The sequence below is a fragment of the Sinocyclocheilus grahami genome, unplaced genomic scaffold, assembly GCF_001515645.1.
Source record: "Sinocyclocheilus grahami isolate Dianchi unplaced genomic scaffold, SAMN03320097.WGS_v1.1 scaffold339.1, whole genome shotgun sequence".
In the NCBI taxonomy this organism is placed as follows: domain Eukaryota; kingdom Metazoa; phylum Chordata; class Actinopteri; order Cypriniformes; family Cyprinidae; genus Sinocyclocheilus; species Sinocyclocheilus grahami.
Genome location: NW_015505518.1, coordinates 1,369,497 through 1,381,128, shown reverse-complemented (window position 1 = coordinate 1,381,128; position 11,632 = coordinate 1,369,497). Strand labels below are relative to the sequence as shown.

The 11,632-nt window shown below is 37.8% G+C and overlaps 1 protein-coding gene across 1 annotated transcript in view; it reads right to left on the bottom strand.

Annotated features, from left to right (window-relative positions):
* The window catches only part of bcl9 (BCL9 transcription coactivator), a 121,993-nt gene extending 120,305 nt beyond the window's left edge, over positions 1-1,688 (bottom strand). Inside the window, exons 1-2 of the mRNA XM_016295753.1 lie at positions 1,394-1,688; positions 1,208-1,309 (exon numbers count right to left, since the gene is read on the bottom strand). The gene's annotated coding sequence lies outside the window, so the exon portion shown is untranslated. The remainder of the gene's footprint in view (positions 1-1,207; positions 1,310-1,393) is intronic.
* Positions 1,689-11,632: the final 9,944 nt, after the last annotated feature.

The window sequence follows — 11,632 nt, the reverse complement described above, 5'->3', positions numbered from 1 at the left end:
TGAGAACCTCCTTCTCTCAGCCAGAACACTGAAGATGGGTCATGGATGATGAGTCTTCCAGCATGACAATTACCAAAAATATCGCCAAGGCAACAAAGGAGTGGCTCAAAAAGAAGCACATTAAGGTCATGGAGTGGCCTAGCCAGTTCCCAGACCTTAATTCTATAGAAAATCTATGGAGTGAGCTGAAACTTTGAGTTGCCAAGAAACCTTAAGGATTTAGAGAGAATCTTTAAAGAGGAGTGGAACAAAATCCAACCTGAGATGTGTGCAAACCTGGTGACCAACTACAAGACACGTCTTACCTCTGTGCTTGCCAACAAGAGTTTCTCCACCAAGTTTTGCTTGGGGATCAAATACTTATTTGACTCACTGAAATGCAAATCAATTCATAACCTTTGAACAGTGTTTTTTTCCCCTGGATTCTATCCGTTAAAATAAACCTACCATAAAAATTATAGACCCTTAATTTCTTTGTAAGTGGGCAAACTTACAAAATCAGTAGGGGATCAAATAATTATTTTCCCCACTGTACATTACCGTTCCTTCATATTATACATTTTTACACAGTGAAATGTGCATGAATAAAAGTTAAAAGTATTAAAAGTATTTTTTTAATGAATTGATTTGACTTGTCTGACTCATATGCAACTGGTTTATACACATCAAACAGCAACAGAAATTGCACGTGCGTGTGACACCGGCAACGATTGGATAACCTTTAGCATGAGAGACAGGCAGAAAGAAAGAGAAAATCACTGCAGGTTTTCGGAACAGCTGGTAGTGTAAAAGCAGTCTGCTACCACCATGGAGGGCACAGACTGAGAAACCCCCTCAGGCAGAATAGAACCGCCCCCCAGACACACACACACACACACACACACACACACGGCTCCAATCATTGCACAATTCACCCGCTGCCGAGAGTGACAATCCTGACATATAGAAAGAAAAAAGCTCTTGTTGCTCTGCAGCTATCACACACAAACAGATGAAACCGCTCTTGAATAACCAGACAATAATGAGAGGAGAGGAAAGGACAGCCAAGGAGGTTTATACTGGCATGGAGGGCAACTCATCCAGACTATCCAATGACACATTCCAAGCCATCCACTCCCCCGTCACCCCCTGCCCTTTCCATATATCCATATATCTCTTCAAGGACTAGGAATAACGGAGCGTAAGAGTAGCGAACGTTTTTACCCACACTCACGTAGACAGGAATAACCACAATAATAACAGCACGCCGTTTGCAGCCCCAACTTTGGCTCCAACTCCGGGTCTACTCATTTTTCACGCACCCACCCCCCTTGAACAAAAGAGAAAGATAAAGTAAGAAAGGGTAAAAAAAAAGAGTGATCTGGTGCTGAAGAAAAAGATACAGTGTACTCACCCCCTCTCTTTCTCTGTCACTCTATCAGCCCCAGTGTACGAGCGTCTCCTCCTATTTCTCTCGCTTTTCTCCTTTTCTGTGTGCCCTCTCACACACAGCGGCCATACAAAAACACGTTCAGGATCATTTGGGTTTTCATCATTTGTTTCTTCTCTTATTTCTCTCCAGGCTTTTGTACCCCTCCCTTTTGTCCGTGTTGGCCCCAAAAGTGCACACACATCCACACAAAGGGCTGCTCTTCCCTGCAGTCCCTGGTCCCCTTCAGCATCTAGACACTAGGACAACATCAAAGCAACTTGGGGGGAACACTTCAGGGGCCTATTGTCTCCAGTCTGATCGTTTTTTCTTGCCTCCGTCCCCCCCTTCGCTTTTAACTCCACTTGGTATGGTCCAGGCATTCAAGCCAAGCAGCTTTCACACATGCAGGGGAAGCTTGTCTCAGGCAATTGCTGACAAGCTACAAACAAGGCAGCCATCCCCCTTCACTGCACACACACACACACACACCAGTGTGTTAACAACTCGTTTCTCTTGCTGAGACTCAAGCCCTCACTTACCAGTCGCTGTAGAACCCAACAGCGTCATTCAAAAAAATCATATTTCTTGAAGTGTGAGCTTCAGCGTTGGGGAAGCTACTTTGAAAGTGTCTTGGAAAGCTACAAGAAACTTTGAATTTAAAGTAGTTCAACTACAGTCAAATTTGGCTTTTGGCGAAAAAGCTACAATACATGCTACTTAGAAAAAAAATGGAGCAATATAAAGAAGGATAATACATAAAAGCAGTACATATCAGTAAGGATATCAGTTAAGTTGACAGCATCAAACCTAATATATTAGCACTAGTACTGTAAGGGTTAGGCCATTAACACATTTTTAATTGTGATAATTTCATACTATAAGTGTTCTGTGTCATTTCTAAAAGCTGAAGGTGTGGAGCGGAAACATTTTAATTAAACATTTTAATCAACCTAGTTAATACACAACTGGAAACAATAGTTCTAAACATTAATATTTAGCTAACTTTCTATGTATTTCCTTAGGGAAAAATAAGAGAAATGCTCAACTGCGCACTGATTCAAATGATTTTTTTTGAAAGAGCTCAGAACAAACCGACTCACTAAAATGAATCAAACCTCCTATAACAATACTAAAGATAGAGTGTGACAGTCTCGTAAAGTGTGAATGATCATTGCTTCATTTAGCTCGGATTCAAGGCTGTGCACGCAAAAAAAAAAAAAAAGGAATGATGCATACAATGACCACACGACTGAAAACCAATTCAAATGAATCAGTTTCTGAATCTGTTCATTAAAATAAATCATTCAAACAAATCAACTTGCTCGATGTACACTGAAAAAAAATGGTTCTGGCACACAGAAATTGCTAGTAAGTTTCACAATTAATTGCAAAGGAACAAGTAACACATTGAATTAAAAAGTAGAGAGATTGAAATAGTCGTTTCTTGTTAAACATATACTATAATAACCTTTATTTACAACTTTTTACAGTGAAGTGCTGTCATGCAACTTGTTGGGAAAAACTTCTTGTTATTGAAGAAGCGGACTAAAACAACTGTAAATGTAGATTTCTGTGCCTCTAGCGTCATCAAATGGAAAAAGAATGACTGTTTTTAAACAGGTTTCCACAAACACTCCCCCATCTGCCACTGGTCAATAAAAGGATAATCCCACCTCAAACTCACACCATCGGTTGAACTGATTATTTCTGCATTTTTTTTTAAATTTACACTTCATTATAATCTGAAAATATTTTAGAAAAAATATTTTGAAAAACTACACACATCACCTTTAAAGTAGTTGCATAGCTACTTTTAATTTGATACTTTCCAACACTGGTGAGTTTCCGCAAGTCATATGAACATAAACATCTACGGCTTTTTTGGGGACTTGTAGGATACGAGAGCTTTCTCTTTCTTCCTTTCTCTCTTTCTCTCCATCTCTGTTACTTGTGTAGCTCTCAGGGAGTGAAAAAAAACACACACAAGAGGGGGAGAGGGGGACGAGAAAAGTGAGAAGGGAAGGGGGGTAGGGTGGGACGGTATTCGTGCTCTCAGTAGGCAGAGAAAAAGAAAAACGGAGGGTCAGGGGCCACAAAAGGAGAGAGAGAGAGAGGGAGAGAGAAGGGAAAAAGGGTGATGTGAGGCTGGTGGGGGGAGTTCTCAAGTTGTGGACCGTTAAAATCATGTCTCAATGTGAAGCCCTCGTTGTCGTGCTCCGACTCAACAAACATTTCAAAACATGCCTGTTTTCAGATCAAGATTCACTAGAGGAGTCTTTGCCAACCTTTTTTGTCTTCTCAGGTCCCGTCCACACGGAGACGCGTTTAGCTGTATACGCATACATTTTGTATCATATAGGTGTTTCGTCCAGATGGATCCGGCATTTTGGGAGAGTGAAACCGGGTCCTAGAGTGGATAAATCTGAAAATGCCACCCTTGCGTTTTCATGTGGACAGCCAATCCGTGTATTTTCGGAAACGATAACGTCATCACCCCACGTCTCGCCCCTAGTCAGACACCGCTACGTCACGTAACAGCAACAAAAACATGAACAAACACTGAACGATTGTCTTTTTATTAACTAACATTAACACAGATTAATAAATGTATTGTTCCATGTTCGTTTGTATACCACGTGCAATGTTTATGCATAGTCCAAGTCTTCTTCTCCATTTTTAGTGTATCTCTGTGGCAGAATTACAGCACCACATACTGGTCTGGCATGTATACTACATCGTTTTGTGTCGGTTTCGTGGTTTTATTTTACATGGAGAGGGTCACCTCATGGGGGCCACCATATTGAGATCACATGTCCAGCTAAATATGAAACCCCTCTTTTATTAGTCACTTTTTCTCACTGAATAAATTAATCATGACTGGCCAATGCATCCATATGGCTAGATCTGATAAATACTGAGCACAACATAAATACAAATATAAAATTAACTGATGTAGCCATTATTATAATGATTCATTTTAATTAAAATAATGTAAAAATGGATTGTGTGGATTATGTTTGAAAAGAAAATACTATTTCAGTCTTTATACTTCAGCAGTTCTATGTGTATTTCAGCGTTACTTGCCGTTTCATTGTAATTCATTGTTAAATTCACAAGCAATTTCTGAGTGAAAATTGTTTCCACAAAAAAACTTTTTCTACAAAATTTTTTTTAAACAGTCACACAGAATATAAAATGACCTACATTAACTTTTAAAAAAAATGAAATATATACATATATGATTACTCATTTTTAATCTATTATTTTTTTAAACAGTCACACAGAATATAAAATGACCTACATTAACTTAAAAAAAAATGAAATATATACATATATGATTACTCATTTTTAATCTATTATTTTTCTGTTTAACAAGTTTAAAAAGATGAAAATGTACAAATCTGTCATCATTTACCATCATGTCATTCCAAAAGGTACGACTTTTTGTTCTCTGTACAACATAAAAGATATTTTTTAAAAATGTCTCAGTGTTTTTTTTCAATGGGCTCCAATGTTGTTTGGTTACCAACATTCTTCAAAATGTCTTCTTTTGTGTTCTGCATAAGTAAACGTCATACAGGTTTAGAATGACATGTGGGTGAGTAAATGATGACAGAATTTTCATTTTTTGGGGGGTGAACTGTCGCTTTAACAAAGCAAAATGAAAATGTTACCCCCTGGAATCTGTTTAAATATCCCCTGGGCACACTTACCCCTGGTTGGGAATCACTGTACTAGAGAACGTGAAAGAGTGAAGAGAAATGAAGGAAGGAAAATAAGCATGGAAGAGAAGGGGTAATAGCTGGGAAGTAGACATATGTGTCAATCAGACACAATTGTAAGCAGATGGACACAAAGACACCAAAAGCCTTCCTTTTGCAGTTTAACCACTCTCTTTACCACCGAACTCTTATTATTAAAAGTTTAACAAAAACAAATGAATGAAACCGAAGGGAGTTATCAAGATAAAGATACAGGTCATGTGATTTCATTATTGGGCTACTGGTATTGGATTCTTCATCTCATTTGAGCGAAAATCACCTTTTTACGCACACGTCCAAAAGCGCTACTATACAGCAAAAGTGCACCAGGAGTGAATCCAAACATTTTTTAATTTGAATGAGTGAATCCATTTTATTGATGTCTGTGGATTGAGACATAACAATTTTGTTGCTATACACAGCAAGGCATCTGTCTTTGGTTTAGGACACAGACTGTGAGCTGCACGCGAAGAGTTAATATTTAAACGGGCTGGTTGCTGGTGTGGAGGACGGCAGGAGGGGGCAGAGCTACGGGACGGGCTTCCATTGAGCTGCCTGTGATTGAGCTGAACTATTTTGGGAGGCGGGGGGAGGGTCTCATTCTCGCATTTACCTTCCTTTGCATGTAGTCAGGGCAGGACTTAGGGGGGTGGGGGCCCCTGGGCTTGAGGTCATGTTTTGGCCCTATACCTACACTACAAATGCCCTCAAATAGAACATCATTATGGAGTAACACAAAACATATGCTTTGAGGTTCATAAAAAGTACAATTAATATGCAACATTTCTAGGCTATAGTCAAAGTTTAAATGTAATATTAAATATTCATTCTAATATAATAAACAGGATGTGTTCTCTCAGTTGAGAGATCAAAACCCTGAAATAACTTTGAGCAACAAAAAAAAAAGCCAGAGATGTTGGCTTATTAGTATTATAATAGTTATTGTCATATCTGTGTCCTCTTATGTGAGGTTCTTATTTAATCAATCAATTCAATCGAATAAAAAGACATGCTGGCTATTAGCAATCAAATGAAATCACTATCAACAAAATTCATAGATGGATTGTGCATAATGTTAAGTTTAAATATAACCTTTTAATGTAGAAATATTAAATGACTGCAAAAATGAAATAAGCTACTTTTTAAAATATGAAACTTTAACCGCCAGTAGGTGGCAGCAAGTGACTGTCTTAATGAGTGAGTTGAATCAACCGATTCGTTTAAAAAGCTGATTCATTTAACTTTGCAAATAACTGAACTTATAGCCTGATTGAATCATTAGCTGGTCCGTGTAACGCTGAGGAACAAAACACTGTTGTTCAGAGATGCAGCGGTTCTGCTGTTTGTTCTATTTTCTTTCTGACGGAGCAAAACGGAATTTTGTGTTTGAAAGTTACTCTGTAAGTTGTGGTTTATTGTACATTTGCGATCGTGCAGATCTTCGAGAAAAAAAAAATAGGACTCTTGTTTGTGAGATAGGCTAAGTCCTATATCATAGGCATAGCTATGTTATAAAAACAGAAATTCGTTAAATTGCAATTTATTTTATTTTAAAACATTTTGATGACATTTCTTCCCCACTATGTGTAATGGCAGTAAGACGAGAGAGAGCGCTCAAAACTCATCAGATGATCGCATAATTTAGTGGAACATTAATAGGTTATAGTACTATAGAATCATCCTCTGTAAAGAAATTAGAAGAAACAATGAAACATTTGAGAATTTATCATTATCTTTCTAAATGTGCACTCTTTGGGGCTAAAGCTTAATGGGGCTGTTTAAAGTAGTCATGTGATAACAAACCAATCGGTGCAGACGCGATTCAATATGTGTGTCCTTCTTCTATGTGAAATAATCATAAATACCAGTTTATGCTGTTTGATTGTGGCCTCGAAGGTCGTAGTTGTAAGCTGTAGCCTCAGCTGGCCCGTTTAGATCTTGTGTGCGCAGTGGAAATGCGGCTAATAATTTCTGAATTCTGACTGGCATATAACGATCAAATCAAACAAACGTAAACGGGCAAAGGCGGGGCCCCCTACAAGGCGGGGCCCATGAGCTGCAGCCCACTCAAGCCCAATGGTAAGTCCGGCCATGCATGTAGTGTTGAAAATGTCACATTACACATATTTTCTCATAGTCGTTACTTAATAAATAACTGTAAATGTGTGAAAAATTCCTCTATGTGGGTGTATTGTCAAAACAATAGTCGAAAGTAAACCAATCACCCCTATGACAGTATTCCCAGCATCAATGAATGGTGGTGGATTTATAGGCTGGTATGTGGAAAAATACACTGTAGATTATCATAAAGGACCAGGCTATTAAAAGAAACCTTGGAGATTTGTAATGACAGTGTTTTCAACAATCTCAGCTGCCGTAAACAGCGATATCGTCAAAGCAATTAATGTTGTTTATGAAAAGCAAACTGGCTTTTTGGTTTTAAGCCACAATTCTATCCTGTTGAGATTCTGTATAGCAGCACTCTTACTGAATCTGTATCTCTACACTTCAAGATGATTCTACACCAAACTGCACTGAAACTGATCTTGAACCAGTCCAAACTGAGCTGTATTGCTTCCGTCAATCATACGCACATACTTTTTTTGTTGTTGTTGTTGTTTTCATATTAAAAGCTCTTAACAGTTCAGCTTCACTACTGTTCAAAAATTTGCGCTCAGTAATATTTTTAAAAGAAATTAATACTTTTATTCAGCAAGGACGCATTCAATTGATCAAAAGTGACAGTATTTGTATTCTACAATACTGAGTAAAAAACTGCATTAAAAAATTCCACAAAACTATTTAGCAACACAACTGTTTTCAACATTGATGATTATAAGAACTGTTTCTTGAGCAGCAAATCAGCATATCAGAATGATTTCTGAAGGATCATGTGAAACTGAAGACTGGAGTAATGATGCTGAAAATTCAGCTTTGAATCACAGAAATAAACTACATTTTAAAATATTTGAAAATAGATGATAGTTATTTGAAATTGTAATAATATTTCACAATATTACTATTTTACTGTATTTTTGATCAAATAAATGCAGCCTTGGAGATTTAAAAAAAAAAAAATTCTTTAGATTTTTTCCTCAATCAATGAATGTTGTTATAATAAATGTTCTCCAAAATAAGTAAACACAATGTCATTCTTCTTAATTTAATGACACACTAACACCCACAAAAAACCACCATTATGTTAATCTTATTATGTTAATCTGTAATAAATGAAACCAAGCGGACCAGTCAAAAGTGTTCAGGGCAAATCTGATTTACTGGACAGAATAAGCTCAAAATGAGGCAGTTTCTAGCTGTCACTTAGACAATCGAGGCAATTGTAGCCAATCACATTCCACTGCATTACAGGCCACTGCACATTTGGACAGTGTCCAGACGACGCTGTGAGACCTCATGCTGGCTGGGATGATCGCTAACATGCCATCAGCAGAACTCCACAGCCTGAAGGAGAAATGCAGGAGACGCTGGATGGCTCTGGGTGCGGGACACACATGGGATGGCAGATGTACCAGCAGGCGTTCTCCTGCTCGCTATGATAACACGCTGTTTCATTCTGGATGCTGGGACACCACGTCCAGCACTGAAGTCAAGGGGGGCAATGCCATGGCATATGTCTACGCATATCAGTGGTACCTTGGAAAGAACATGCACTGCATCAAGGAGATACAAGGCAGGAATATTTGATTATAATCATGTATATCTAAAATAATTCAGATACTGAGTGGCTTATTCCTATTCATAAGCTCCTTAAAGTACAAAACAATTTTTTATTAATATATTTTTCTTATTTTTTATTAAAATATTTAAACACTCTTAAAAGATTTATTTCCATGCAATATATCTCGAATGAAGCTGGCAATTGTTTCACTTGTTTTAAGCATAAATCATAGAGCAACTTTTAACATCACAAATTTTCCATCTATTAAGGTAGTTGAATTTTGTCTGGATGAAGCAATAATGGCTCTCGTTCTGGACTGCCATCACAGAATTACTGTAGATCAGGGGCCGTACTGCAGAAACGTCCTATCTTAAGTTAAGATCTGACGAGTTCTAACTCAAATCGCCATGGTTACTGAACAGATAAGATGGGATTTTACAGTTAGCATGCTTGTTTAATATGGCCCCAGAGGACAAAGTTTCTCGTTTTTATACCACCTTGACTTTTTACATACAGAAGTTGTCAGAAGGGATTTTTCTCAGTATGTATAGCAGGGGCAAGGCCTGAAATGTTTAAGTGGGTGGGTCTACATAAAACAGGGTGGGCAAAGTGTAGTGTATGAAAACTGCATGTCGAATTGGCAACAGAAAATACAACACAAAAACTCCACGAACACGCACATTTTACTATTATGTCCTTACGTCATAAACATAACTTTGAGAGTGGGACTAACAGAAACTGACGAATCATCATTTTGACAAGTGTTTGCACGTATAAGAAGAGGGACAATTCAGAAACTGCCTGTAATTGACTATGAAATCTCACATTTAATATATTTAAATATATATATATATATAAAGTTATAGTGTAATAAGACTTTTATAATTATTATTATCGTTTAATAAATTACATCCATTTGGAAAATTACTAACTTCTTATCGGGTGGGCCACAGTTGAGAGTGGGCCTATTCATAGCCTCACCACTGATATATAGGGACAAAAATGCAATTTCACGCTAAAAATGTCTGTTTTCTACATTTCTATTTTGTAGTCTATTTTCTATTTTCTACAAATTTCTATACAATATCTGAACTGAATATCTGTCGGCCAGAATAATACCTTATACACGATACACCACCGTTCACGAGATTGGGGTCAGATCTTTTAATGTCTTTGAAAGAAGAATCGTATGCTCAGTGAAGGGCCAGTAAAAACTGTAATATTGTGAAATATTATTACAATTTCAAATAATCGCTTTCTATTTGTAATATATTTTGAAATGTATTTTATTTCTGTGAAATAAAGCTACATTTTCAGCATCATTACTCCAGTCTTGAGTGTCACATGATCCTTCAGAAATCATTCTAATATGCTGATTTGCTGCTCAAGAAACATTTCTTTATTATTATCAATATTGAAAACAGTTGTGCTGCTTAATTTTTTTATTTATTTTTTGGAATCCAGGATTCTTTGATGAATAGACTATTCTGATGAATAGATAATATTCTGTGTTTTATTTTTAAATTGTGCTAAAAAGGCTGTTAATGGGAGGTTCCATTGTGACAACTAGCCCCGGCCTCTCAGTCGCTCTCTCACTCTATCTATATGCCTCCACTCTAGTGGTTGAGACCTGAGCAGATCAGGAACACTGAGCCAGAATTGAGACGGGAGGCAAATATGTGGCCCGTTGTGTCCTCATTACAACTTCAGAGCTGTGACGTGACCGTACAGCAAAAATTCAATCATGTTCTCACTCCCTAGTGATACTGCTACTGCTTAAGGGGACCAGGAAGGGCACAAAAACGTTCCCTGACGCAACATATGTGTTATTTAAACATTATATAAAGGCTACAGAAGTGTAATCACTTTATGGCATCTACAGGAAGAGGAAAATGATGCTCAGCTTTAGAAAGAATTAATGCTGTCCTAAATGAGCTGCTCACTCTCATCAGTACTGATACAGTCTCTTATGAATAAATTATTTAATAACTGCACACTGATTCTTGTGGTTCTGTTGCTTTCTTGTTGCCTTGGTAATAATAATAGCAACAGATGTGACCACAATGTAAATAATTGATGTTTTCTTGTGTTTTCCAGACAGAACAGGCATATTCTTGTGCTTTTTGCTTCATTAGCTGAAATACATAAGACAAAACTGTGTTTGATAGCTGTTCCAAAGACTGAGTGTCCCCTTGTGGACATTTGAGGAAATGCATTTGGGTAGATCAAGATTTTAGGTCAACATTTACTCACACTAATTGTCGTTGTTGACAAAATTATTCTCTTTACTCTTACTATTTTCCACAATTTAAAATAATGGTTAACAGTGGTAATAGACTCAATGGGTTGCAACTGTTGTTGAAGGGTGGGAAAGTATTTGAGTCTCTATTCATAACTAACAAAATATGTGAGTGAGTGACTTGAGTGACGTGACATGTGGCCAAGTATGGTGACCCATACTCGGAATTAGTGCTCTGCATTTACCCATCCAAAGTGCACACACACAGCAGTGAACACACACACACCGTGAACACACACCCAGAGCAGTGGGCAGCCATTTTTATGCTGCGGCGCCCGGGGAGCAGTTGGGGTTCGGTCGTGGTATTGAAGGTGGGAGAGAGCGCTGTACATTCACTCCCCCCACCTACAATCCCTGCCGGTACGAGACTCGAACCCACAACCTTTGGGTTATGAGTTTGACTCTCTAACCATTAGGCCACGACTTCCCCAAAAGCATAACAAAACAGCATATTACCAGGTACGGAGTCAATGCAATCTTGC